The following is a 14,071-nucleotide window of genomic DNA, read 5'->3' as shown; positions in this document are numbered from 1 at the left end:
GTATGACATGATGACCTACATCAGGTATGAGATGATGACCTACATCAGGTATGAGATGTTGACCTACATCAGGTATGAGATGATGACCTACATCAGGTATGAGATGATGACCTACATCAGGTATGAGATGTTGAACTACATCAGGTATGAGATGATGACCTACATCAGGTATGAGATGATGACCTACATCAGGTATGAGATGTTGAACTACATCAGGTATGAGATGATGACCTTCATCAGGTATGAGATGATGACCTACATCAGGATATGAGATGATGAACTACATCAAGTATGAGATGATGACCTACATCAGGTATGACATGATGATCTACATCAGGTATGAGATGTTGAACTACATCAGGTATGAGATGTTGAACTACATCAGGTATGAGATGATGACCTTCATCAGGTATGAGATGATGACCTACATCAGGTATGAGATGTTGAACTACATCAGGTATGAGATGATGACCTTCATCAGGTATGAGATGATGACCTACATCAGGATATGAGATGATGAACTACATCAAGTATGAGATGATGACCTACATCAGGTATGACATGATGATCTACATCAGGTATGAGATGTTGAACTACATCAGGTATGAGATGTTGAACTACATCAGGTATGAGATGATGACCTTCATCAGGTATGAGATGATGACCTACATCAGGATATGAGATGATGAACTACATCAGGTATGAGATGACGACCTACATCAGGTATGAGATGACGACCTCCATCAGGATATGAGATGACAACCTCCATCAGGATATGAGATGACGACCTACATCAGGATATGAGATGACCACCTACATCAGGATATGAGATGACCACCTACATCAGGATATGAGATGACCACCTACATCAGGATATGAGATGACGACCTACATCAAGATATGAGATGACGACCTACATCAGGATATGAGATGATGACCTACATCAGGATATGAGACTCAGGCACAGGGGAAGACAATTGAAAAAAAAACAAATCTGAGTCTGTCTTATCATTAAAAACCCATGATGAGAGAGGAAAGAGGCAGCTCTGCCGCTGGCCCTCTGAGAGAAGCCGAGCCAGCGTGGTACGAGGACGACAGCAGCATCGTGACCAGTAACTCTGCACTTGGAAAACAACTCCACACCTCTCCTCCTCCGCCTCCTCCTCATTTCCTTCCTCTTCTTCACTTTATCTCTTCATTCTCCCTGTCACCAGGCAACTAGCTGTTCCTCACTCGCTCCCTCCCTCTACTTTATCTCGTTCTCTCTCATCTTTGTCACTCCCTCTTTTCTCCTGCGTTACTCCTCCCTGCCTCCCTCCCTCCTGCCACATCTCTTGGTTTTTACACTCTGAGCAGCTTTTTGTTTCTGCTCATGAAGAGCAAAGAACAAAACTGGTACACATCAGTCTTTTCTGGAGCATCAACACCCCCCCCCCCCCCCCCAGCTGTTGTCTTTTTTTCCTCTTCATCCCTTCATGGAGGAGGTCATGCTTCCGTAACATTTGACTGTTATCAGAATTATGTTAAAACTACAAGGCTGATTTTCTCAAAACGTGGTGGAGTGGCCGGGCATGAGCCAAGGAAGAGTCCAGTAAAATTTAGGGCAGATTACTTGTAGCATCACCTGTTGGCAAGATAATGACATGTTTTATTTGCACATTGATGCCCTCCTCCTACAGACTTCACCACATCATCTCAAAATCGTTAAGAAGCGTCCGGGTGTTGCATCACTGGGGAGACAGAGGGGTTACTATGTCGAGGTGGAAGCCATTTTGGATATTGGGCCACAGAACAGGGAACTGTAGTAACTGGTCATGTGGTCAGATCTATGAGGAGCGTCCCGAAGATGTCGACAAGCTGATTTCCACCTGGTGGTTACAGGAGGTGATATTTGACCACAGTGCAGCATCACTCTGCTCCTTCCTGCAAAATCCAAATATGATCAGATTTCAACTCCTTCTAACGCAACAGAACACACACACACACACACACACACACACACACCACCAACAACAACAACCCACGTTGTATATAACAAAACATGTCAGTATCTGTCAACTAGACAGAATGGTCTTTGTACTACGCTCCTTTACTCTGGTAAAACTAGACTGTTTATTAGCAGCTCGTCCTGCTGACAGCACCGAGCTGACGACTCTGATCTGTCTGAGCTCCGTCTGCAGGCTTTAAGCCCAAATTTTTGGTCAACGTGTTTTCACACTGTTGGGATCAATGGAGAGGTAGAGACCCCATCACCCCTACCCCCTCCGTCATCCCGATCACCCCCATCCCTTCCATCACCCCCTCTTTCTCCTCTCCAGCCAAGGCTCCTACTATTGGAAGAAATAAAGAGCTGCACCGCCCAATGGGAAAACCCCCTCTGAGCTGTTGCATGTTTCCCAGCAGTGGTACCATGATACGACTTAATGTCTGCAGCCAGATGCTTACACTCCAGCAGCATGAGAGTGGATGAGGGATTCTGAGACCAAACAATTTACAAAGACACAAGTTCCATATATGAGTGTGTATCAGGCAGAGATGAAGGACACCAGCTGCACTGATGTAACCTTTGACCCTACACACACACCCAGGTCACCAAAAACCAAGAAACCATGCAATTACTGCAACTGCTGAATATTAAATGTATATATTACCAATGGGAATACAATCAAAACACCATTCACCATATACACTCAAACCAAACACACGCAAGCATGTACGTGCACACACACACACACAAGGTGAACAAATCCCAGTGTGGCGCTCCTGTGGATACATCCACTGCTGCTGCTCGTATGTATTATTCATGCACTGTGATTAGTTTCTAATCTGCTGCATCTTCATACGGGAAAAATGAAGTCTGACGAGCAGATGAGCGCTTCCTCCAAACAACCAAGCAGATCAGATCAATAGAATCATTATTATCATTACATGAATTAATAATTAATTAATTCATATTATTAGAACTGATCCCTCTCATGAGTTTCAGCACAGAGAAACTCCTCTTTGATCTTCAAAGGGAAGAAGACAGATGCCTGTAGGACATCGATGGATGGATGGATGGATGGATGGATGGATGGAGGAGTGGGTGGATGAACTGATGAATGCATGGATGGATGATTGCTGGGTGGATGGATGGATGGAGACATTGAGTGGATGGATGCATGAAGGACTAGGTGGATAAATTGATGGATAGACGTGTGGATAGAGGAGTGAGAGGACGGATGCATGGAGGACTAGGTGGATAAATTGATGGATAGACGTGTGGATAGAGGAGTGAGAGGACGGATGCATGAAGGACTAGGTGGATAAATTGATGGATGGACGGGTGGATAGAGGAGTGAGAGGACGGATGTATGGAGGACTAGGTGGATAAATTGATGGATAGACGTGTGGATAGAGGAGTGAGAGGACGGATGCATGGAGGACTAGGTGGATAAATTGATGGATAGACGTGTGGATAGAGGAGTGAGAGGACGGATGCATGGAGGACTAGGTGGATAAATTGATGGATAGACGTGTGGATAGAGGAGTGAGAGGACGGATGCATGGAGGACTAGGTGGATAAATTGATGGATAGACGTGTGGATAGAGGAGTGAGAGGACGGATGCATGGAGGACTAGGTGGATAAATTGATGGATAGACGTGTGGATAGAGGAGTGAGAGGACGGATGCATGGAGGACTAGGTGGATAAATTGATGGATAGACGTGTAGATAGAGGAGTGAGAGGACGGATGCATGGAGGACTAGGTGGATAAATTGATGGATAGACGTGTGGATAGAGGAGTGAGAGGACGGATGTATGGAGGACTAGGTGGATAAATTGATGGATAGACGTGTGGATAGAGGAGTGAGAGGACGGATGTATGGAGGACTCGGTGGATAAATTGATGGATAGACGTGTGGATAGAGGAGTGAGAGGACGGATGCATAAAGGACTAGGTGGATAAATTGATGGATAGACGTGTGGATAGAGGAGTGAGAGGACGGATGCATGGAGGACTAGGTGGATAAATTGATGGATGGACGGGCGGAAGGATGGTAAATGGACTCAATTTATACAGCGCCTTTCTACCTTCGTGGCACTCAAGGCGCTTTAAAGTGTCCTCTCATTCACACTCACACACACACACACACACACTCACACACTGATGGTGGAAGCTACCATGCAAGGCACCACCCTACTCATTTGGAGCAATTAGGGGTTCAGTATCTTGCTCAAGGACACTTGGACATGGTCACCGGGGGAAGTGAGGATGGAACCAGCAACTCTTCAGTTGCTAGACGGCCGCTCTACCTCTGAGCCATGCTTCCTCCATGGAGGATGGAGGGGTGGACGGATTGATGACTGGAGGGATGGACGGGTGGATGGATGGAACAACAGGTGGATGGGGGATGTTCTTCAAGTGAAGAACCTTCTATTGTCACTGTTTAGCTTCCTTCGTTCCTTCAATCATGTTTCACTAAAAATAACGACCAGTTATTAACGGCCCTCCTCAATCCTGGAATAATTAAGATCACTTTGATTCTTCTGATCACTTGCTCAGATGGTCCATGGTTGGTTTCTTTTCTACTCCACTAGCGGATCTCTTGGCCATTGGCTGCCTGACTTCTCTCCTTCCTAGTTTTCTGAGTCTGCCAGCTCACACAGAAACATTCACACAAACCTTCCTCCATTAAAAAGTACTTGAACATAAACATCACATTAAAAGAAAAACCCTTCTTAGACACCATAACTGATTTTCTTTTTGCAACAGCAAAGTAGAACACTATTCTTCTTCATTCATTTATGTTTGTCATATTAACCAGCTTTAATATGGACCGGAACCGTGTTGTGGGTCCAGTGAATTTGCACGAAATCGACTGATTTCTGTCCTCCGGCCACCAACAGTGGCAGAACTGCAGAGGGTTCATGTCAGAGGCAGGGAAATGGTTTGTGCAGGAACACTGTACCCTGGAACCAAAGGACCAGATGCTGTACAGAGGCTCTGTCTCCCGGATCACATGATCTCTAACTTGATCAAAGTCTGTTTGAGTCAAAGCTGCTGAAGAAAAACTTTGAGTACGAACACGTAGCGCAGAGAGGAAGCAGAAAGACTACATCTGTTTCATCTTTCAAATACCAGAAGAGAAAGTCCTCACATCAAAGATGGAGGCGTACGGGTGGAAATGAAGAAAGAGGGAAACATTTTTCTGGCATGACAGATAAAAAGTAGCAGAGCAATTGGATGAAAGTTGAGAGATGGAGACAAATGAGTACAGATTGTGTTTAGTCTCACAGCGTGTTCTTGGCAGTCACTGATATTCCTCATTTGTGCTTATGTCCAGTTTATTAATTCACAGAGAATTTATCCCAAAAAAAAAAAAACCTCTCTGTCTCTCAGTTTTCTGCTAGTTCTGATCTTTGCCTCTTCGGAAACAAAGTTTTTAATTAAAAGGTTTCAGCCAAACGGTGCTGGAGCATCCCCATGATAGAGAGCCTGACATCTCCAAACACACCAGAAAAGTAGAAATGCAACTCTTGCTTTCACTCCCATTTCTCAGGAGCTCAAGTAACAAATCCAAGAACTTTCAAATGGTTTGTTGAAATTCGTGCTAGTGAGCACTTCACGTCTGCCATGAACAGAATCCATCCACCTGATGACACGTCATGGGCTGGTGATGCATTTCTGTAGTCCAACAGGGGGTGATTGTGTGAGGGATGGAAGTATTTCTGTAGTCCAACAGGAAGTGGTCATCTCCTTGTTCCTCCATCAACAGGAAGTGGTCATTTCCTTGTTCCATGTGGTTGTGGGTGATTGAATTCGTAAATCAGCTCTGTGGTGAACAAAAGTGGATGATCTTCCAGGTTCAGTTCATCAATATCATCTTCACGAATGAACCACTCTGATGATGCTGGAAGCCTGAATCCAATGTTTGGCAGTGCTAAGCCTTTGGAGGTTAGCTTATGGAGGAACTACACCACGGTCACATGACTCCAAGGTCACTACTACTAAGATTCTTCTTCTTCAGATTCTTCTCCTGCACTTGCAATGACAATATTTTTACTCTTCCAAACCCTTTAAACTATACGAGTGCAGTATTTACTGAAGTGTTTTATTCAGCAGAGGTCAAATATCTGCTGCTTCTGTTAAGCGCTGACCTTTATTCAGGTATTTAACTGAAGACTCCCTGAGACTTTAAGAGGAGGGAACCTGACGACAAGGATAACCTGCTTCCGTGGCTCATGGCTGCGCAGCTCCAGAAAAGAACGCTTTCAAATGTGCAGTTTCCTTTGGAGGAAAGGCGTCGTTGACGTGGTGACTGCAGGAACGTCCAACAGAGCTGTCGCCTGCTCAATGAATGTTCACTTCAGACCCTGAGGCCTGTTGACACGCCCTTCGTGCATGGCGCCACCTTACAAGGATCTGGACGTGATTCCTGGCAGCTGCAATCCTCCCAGTTGTGGCATGGCAGCACTCTCATCAGTCACTGAGCAGGTCTGGACCCTCTGGTTCAGCCTGGTCCAGCTGCTGCTAATATCAGGTACCTTGACACACAGAAGACGAGTGGAAGGTCTTAGCTCAGTAATGCTGGCATGCCTCACCTGTCAGCTGGACTGATTCGTTACAAGGCAGGGGTGACGCCATCACTGACACCGACTTGAGCACATTTGTAGATTCAACTTGCCAGAAACTTTCCATTTGAATTTGGGAGAAATGGAAGAGATGAAGATCAGGGTGAGATTCCCCCCGAGCTGAGGTCCAGGTAGGACCAACGGACGGTTCTGACGGCATCCTCAGAGGCTGCTTCACCATCAGCACCAACAACTGCTGATTTGTTATTGTCAGGACGAGGGAATTTCACCAGTAAGCTGCTCACAAGAATGCTTCAGGAAAGTGTGCTTTCCAGTCTGGTGTGATAGTGTACTTGGTTGGGCTTTTTCCAGGTCAACTTCCCTCCTGGCAGAGGACTGCTGCCTGTATTTCTCTTTAATGGGCTGTGTGGGTGAAGTCCCTGCTGTTCCTCTCCAGGCACTGGCACTTTTCCTGGGAGCTGGATCAAGAAGCTGACGTCTTAGACGCACGCATCTCACTGGAACAGTGTTGGTGTTCTGCTGAACCCCGTTGTTGGCTCTCACTGGTGCAGACCTCTGATCGCTGGATGGTGTCAAGTATTTGCAGATACTTTTCCAGTGATAAACTCAGAAACGGATCTTGGTTAACTTGGTTCAAATTTAAAAAACACACGAGTAAACCCAAAATTCTGGGTGTACGAGGGGACCTTGAACATGTCTTACTCTCAGCTATCAGCCTACAGGCACCATTGAATACGGGTTGTTTTTATTGCCTGCATATATGTGGAAAACACTGACCCACCTGGAGGTGTTTATTATCTTGATCAAGTGCAGTGAGGGTCCCTCGGAGAACTGCTGCAAGTGTGTGTATATCAGACTCTAAACGCCACTGCACGGCAAAGAGTTCCCTTCCCAGCAGTTGTAATCCTGCTATTTACGAGGGCGGATAAACGTGGCAGCTGAGACGAGACAATGTACTTCCAAACTGATTAGTGAGCAGAACAACCAACGCGAGTATCGATCCGTCTCCCCCAGTCACTTCCTGTTCTCTCTCTTTCAGTCTGTCTCTTTCTCAATCACACACAAACTTAAACGTTTCACAGAAAAGTCTGCAGCCGGTCCAATAAGGCTCGTGGGCTTTGAGTGACCACTATCAGGTCAGCCCGTAAATATGAGAATACACCGGTAAAGCACTGAAGACCCCTTTGGTCCAGTTTACATCGCTAAGTGTTTACTGTCAGTAGCTGCTAACGTGGTTAATGTCTTGAATGTTTTCAGTCATAGTTAGCAGCAGGCTTCTTTAAGACAACGCCAAATTCACACAAATACAGCTGTGAGACACAATCACCAGAATTTCAAACCTCGATTCTTGAGCATTTGAAGGTGACACATTTACTGCTGATGAAAATGAAAATTACATCAATCAAAGAAATGAACAAAGAAACTCAGCTTTTGTATAACTGAGCTGTTAACCTACAATAAAGACTCTTCTAGCTACAGTTGGGCTAGAACCCCCCCCCCCCAGCTCTACCCTGCCCCCTGCAGGAGCCCACAGGTTATCTCCCCTGCAGCACCCAAAGCTAGAGAGGTTTTAAAAGCTAAGGTAATACTTTCAGAGGTTTGTGTAGAAAATTTGGGTTCAAAGAATGTTGCTCCAACAGTAGTGAGCCTAAAAATGACGGGGCGACCTGACGCGACCCCGCCGGGGTCAGAGTGGGAGGAGCCTGGAGATGCTGCGGGGAGCAGCTGGGACACAGCGTGTCTGCATCAGCACACCGGCGAGCGCGCTGGTCTGATGCAGGAAGTGGTGGCGGCCGACTCACTTCCAGCTAATCCACCGCCTCACAACCTACAGGAGACAACAGGCTCTCCTCCTATTATATGAAACAGCTCCTCCACCTTCCTGTCTTCACCGCCATCAATACCATCAACAATAACAGTAACAGTCTTGAACACCCAACCCCCCCACCCCCACCCTGCACCCCAGGAAGGTGAGTGCAGCTGATGGTCTCCTGAGTCAGATTAATTAAAGTATTAATAAAGTGTTGTACTATTATTAATATTCTGGCACTTTAAATTCTATACAGGTAAATAAACTTTTCCACTCCTTCACTCGCTCACTCCCTCCCTCCCTCCCTTCCTCATCACAGCAGTTGTAAAAACTGCACCTCACCATGAGGAGCAGCTCGGCACATGCTAACATGACCCGTGTCAGAGGGTCAAGACCCCAAACCGACCCACAAGCTGGACGAGACGCCACACAAGTTCACGATCATTTTGCAGAGCAATGTGTGTCATCAGGATCGATCCCTGAGAAGCAGATATTCATTGGCCAAGCAACAGGACGGGGGGGGGGGGGGGGCATCAAACAATAGAAATTAATTAATTAACTACCTCAACAACAGGATCAAAGTTCACCACGGCAACAAACAGATGCCAGCTGAGAGACTCAATTACGGCTCCAGAACTCAGCAGGACCACGTCAACACCTCACACATGAGACCCTCCTTCCCACTCACGTGTTCCTTCTGTACTACGTTTTAACTGAGTACATGAAAGCACCATATGGATTAACCCCAACATGCCATCAAACTTATTCCTTAAAAAAACATAAAACACCATGATAGTGGGGCCACACACACACACACACACACACACACACACACACAAAAAGAGTTTCTGTAACTACAGTAAGGTCTCACTGTCAGTTGGGAATCTGATCATATCATTCATCATCCTAGGAAGGCTGAATCCTGCTGGTCCCTGTCAATATGCTGCAGGTGGGAGGCAGGAGAAGGAGGAGGAGTAGAGAGAGGAGCACGACCAGGGAACGCTGGCTGTTGCTCTCTCTAGATTTACTGTATGAATGGAAACAAATGCATCCCCCTCCTGCATCTGAGAATATTTGCCTCTCATCGGTGTAGCAGGCTCAGGGACTAATGTGCTGTAGTAGAACTGATCCATCTCTTCCTTCATCTGCTGCTCCTCACTGTCCTTGTTCCAGTGTTGGAGGCTCAACTGCTCCGCGGCACCGCAAGCTCGAAACGTGTCTTGGGACCCGTCTGACATGAGACGACAGCTCGCCTCGCCCCTTTACGTGGGCTCGTTCATGGTTGTCCTAGATCCCTGTACCAGTTCTCAGCAGGAGGTCATGGCAGGGTTATGACATTCATCAGAGGGGTGATGAGAGCAGGACGTCGCTCCCTCTCTGATAGGTTTACTGGGACTTATCAGCTGGGTGACACCCAGGGGTTCCCAGACTACACAGGCTCAAGAAAGATGAACGACTGAAAAAGGGAGAAACTTAGTTGATATTTTCGTGTTGGGACAATGAAGGACGGATTGGTAGATGGTAGAGTATCACTGCATGTTGTAGTACTGCTATGTCTCCTGCCAGCAGCTGACAGTCTCAGAGCAAAAGTACATATCAAGTACACTTATTAGGAGTGTCTTCCTGTGTGAGCCTGATGGATCGTTTCTACCCTGGTGGGTCAGAAGCCATGTGCAAACTCTTCAAAGCAAAAAGCATGACAGGTCTTTCACACACACACACACACACCACACACACACACACACACACAATAACATAACAGGCTTCCATTTGCTCAGAAAAGCAGGACCGTGCAGCTGTGTGGGCAGGAATGAGGCTGCGGACTCTGCTCCCAGCAGCAGCGGAGGCAGTAGCGCCGGGTTATGACTCATAGCCTCCGTCCAGCCTCCAGCCTCCATCTTCCAGCCTCCAGCCTCCAGCCTCCAGCCGCTGCCACTGATGCTCAACAACATGAACACGCACGGACACACAACCACCAGCACCCCAGCTGCAGCAGGCGCCAGGCGCTCTCCCCCCGCTGCCACTCACCTGTGGTTGACGCGAAGGAAACAAACTCACACCGTCCTCTCCGCGGGCTGCTGCGGGTCTCTGACCAGTTCGTCTCCTCCTCCCAGACGTCGCATTTCTCCCAAAGTCCCGATGGAGAGGAAGATCCGCCACCTGCTCTCGGCTCTGATTGTCGGAGAGGTGCAGCCGAGGAAGAGTAGACCTGAGACGGAGCCTGACGGACGGAGCTCGGCTTCCTCAGGGGTGGAGAACTGACGTTCGTGACGCCTTCAGGGACACCTCGGAAACTCCCAACACGGATGTCGTTTTTCAGTTACGTGTACGTGTGTGTGTGTGTGTGTGTGTGTGTGTGTGTGTGTGTGTGTGTGTGTGTGTGTGTGGGAGGGGGGGTATTAATTAGCAGCTGAATGTAGATGTCACTCATAACGGTGTTTAGATCAAATGATGTCAACTAAAGCTATAAAATACAAGGTGTAAAAAAATTCAAAATTAAATATGAAATGCATCTTCATGCAAACTTATAATGTGACATTTGGTAATGCTAGAGGGGCATAAAACCCAGGACTGAACTAGCCTCATTTGCTCTCTCTCTCTCTATGTATCTGTAGTTTGGTAATACTTCTTTGTCCCTTTTCTACAAATAAATACAACAAAATAACCAACACTCAAACAGAGTCAATGGAAATTGAATATTATCATCCACGTGAAGGGCCCTTTACTGAAGGAATGATGGATTATGCTTCGTAGCTCCAAATCTAATATCTAATCTAGAGGGTTACTGGATTGACGCATTTTATCAATCATTGTGCTCCTCAGTTTCTCGCCACTGAGGGTGGTTGATTAGCATTGTGGGTAATATGAGCACCATGTGTTCTTACTACATCTAAAAAAAAAAACACAGTTTTATATTCATTTCCTCTATAGTCTTGTCAGGTTTTTTTTTTAATACTTTTTCTCTCCAGTGGAGTTCTATGTCGCCAAGCTGGCTTGTAATTCACTGGTTGGTAATTTATGGACTCAAACTGATCACCTACATCTCTAAATTGAGCATTTTGTGCATTTATGCTTATTTGAAATACAATCAGAGGAGAGCTTTTATTTCAGACTTTATAATGATATACTACACCAGGTCTTTTCCAGGTTAAAGGAACAGAAGCTGAAGCTACAAATCTTCAAATCACCAAGAAAATATTTCTTAACATCATCAATGTTTCTAGTCTAGAGGCAAAGATTGTAGAAGCGGTCAATTTAATTCAGTTCACCCAAATTGGACGGCCATATATTTCGAGCTGATAATTCCTGCAGCACATGAAGGAAACATCTCACTGTCGCTGATGCTGCCTTTTATCAAGCCTACAGAGAATTGATTTGCCTGGGTCCTAAAGCCGACCATGTTCCTCCTCCTTCTTCAACAGGTGGAAACGCTCGACTTCAACTGACGCGCGTCTCAAGGCAGAGGGCAACGCGGGTCTGGGTGGCTCTCACGCTTCTTCACAGTCAGTCACGTGATGTAATGTTTGCAACGTCACACACTGTGAGCTGGATGGTCAACGATGGTCAAGACCTTGAAGAACTGTTCTCCAGGTTTAGGAAGAAGAACCCTACAACATGGCTTGTACACACTGAAGGGCTGCTTCATACAACAGAGCACTACATACCAGCACTTAGGGACTACTGCACCAGCAATAGGGCACTAATACAACTGCACTAGCACTAACATACTAGCACTACTGCACCAGCAATAGGGCACTAATACAACTGCACTAGCACTAACATACTAGCACTACTGCACCAGCAATAGGGCACTAATACAACTGCACTAGCACTAACATACTAGCACTACTGCACCAGCACTTGTACTGCTGCACCAGCAATAGGGCACTAATACAACTGCACTAGCACTAACATACTAGCACTACTGCACCAGCAATAGGGCACTAATACAACTGCACTAGCACTAACATACTAGCACTACTGCACCAGCAATAGGGCACTAATACAACTGCACTAGCACTAACATACTAGCACTACTGCACCAGCACTTGTACTGCTGCACCAGCAATAGGGCACGAATACAACTGCACCAGCACTAAGGTACTAGCACTATTGTGCCAGTGTAAGGACACTAGTTCTACTGCACCAGCATTTAGGTACTAGCACTGCTGCGCCTGCACTAAGGAACAGCAATAGGGCACTAATACAACTGCACCAGCAATAAGGTACTAGCACTACTGTACTAGCACTAAGGTACTAGCACGACTGCACTAGCACTACTGTACTAGCACTACTGTGCCAGCACTTAGGTACTAGCACTACTGTACTAGCACGACTGTGCCAGCACTAAGGTACTAGCACTGCTGCACCAGCACTAAGGAACAGCAATAGGGCATTAATACAACTGCACCAGCAATAAGGTACTAGCACTACTGTGCCAGCACTAAGGTACTAGCACTGCTGCACCAGCACTAAGGAACAGCAATAGGGCATTAATACAACTGCACTAGCACTAAGGTACTAGCACTACTGTACTAGCACTAAGGTACTAGCACGACTGCACTAGCACTACTGTACTAGCACTACTGTGCCAGCACTTAGGTACTAGCACTACTGTACTAGCACGACTGTGCCAGCACTAAGGTACTAGCACTGCTGCACCAGCACTAAGGAACAGCAATAGGGCATTAATACAACTGCACCAGCAATAAGGTACTAGCACTACTGTGCCAGCACTAAGGTACTAGCACTGCTGCACCAGCACTAAGGAACAGCAATAGGGCATTAATACAACTGCACCAGCAATAAGGTACTAGCACTACTGTGCCAGCACTAAGGTACTAGCACTGCTGCACCAGCACTAAGGAACTAGCACTACTGTACTAGCACTAAGGTACTAGCACAACTGTACTAGCACTACTGTGCCAGCACTAAGGTACTAGCACAACTGTACTAGCACTAAGGTACTAGCACGACTGTACTAGCACTACTGTGCCAGCACTAAGGTACTAGCACTGCTGCACCAGCACTAAGGAACTAGCACTACTGTGCCAGCACTAAGGTACTAGCACTGCTGCAACAGCACTAAGGTACTAGCACTGCTGCACCAGCACTAAGGAACTAGCACTACTGTGCCAGCACTAAGGTACTAGCACTGCTGCACCAGCACTAAGGAACTAGCACTACTGTGCCAGCACTAAGGTACTAGCACTGCTGCACCAGCACTAAGGAACTAGCACTACTGTACTAGCACTAAGGTACTAACACTACTGTACTAGCACTAAGGTACTAGCACTAAGGTACTAACACTACTGTACTAGCACTAAGGTACTAGCACTACTGTACTAGCACTACTGTGCCAGCACTAAGGTACTAGCACTGCTGCACCAGCACTAAGGAACTAGCACTACTGTACTAGCACTAAGGTACTAGCACTAAGGTACTAACACTACTGTACTAGCACTAAGGTACTAGCAGTAAGGTACTAACACTACTGTACTAGCACTAAGGTACTAGCACTACTGTACTAACACTACTGTACTAGCACTACTGCGCCAGCACTAAGGTACTAGCACTGCTGCACCAGCACTAAGGAACTAGCACTACTGTACTAGCACTAAGGTACTAACACTACTGTACTAGCACTAAGGTACTAGCACTACTGTACTAACACTACTGTACGAG

At 46.4% G+C, this 14,071-nt stretch overlaps 1 protein-coding gene across 1 annotated transcript in view; it reads right to left on the bottom strand.

Moving 5' to 3' along the window:
* The window catches only part of rab27b (RAB27B, member RAS oncogene family), a 52,720-nt gene extending 42,058 nt beyond the window's left edge, over positions 1-10,662 (bottom strand). Inside the window, exon 1 of the mRNA XM_086187622.1 lies at positions 10,415-10,662. The gene's annotated coding sequence lies outside the window, so the exon portion shown is untranslated. The remainder of the gene's footprint in view (positions 1-10,414) is intronic.
* Positions 10,663-14,071: the final 3,409 nt, after the last annotated feature.

Source organism: Aulostomus chinensis, chromosome 19 (genome assembly GCF_037954235.1).
Source record: "Aulostomus chinensis isolate RoL2024-O1b breed Wild chromosome 19, RoL_Achi_v1.0, whole genome shotgun sequence".
NCBI lineage: Eukaryota > Metazoa > Chordata > Actinopteri > Syngnathiformes > Aulostomidae > Aulostomus > Aulostomus chinensis.
This window is presented reverse-complemented; position numbering and strand designations above follow the sequence as displayed.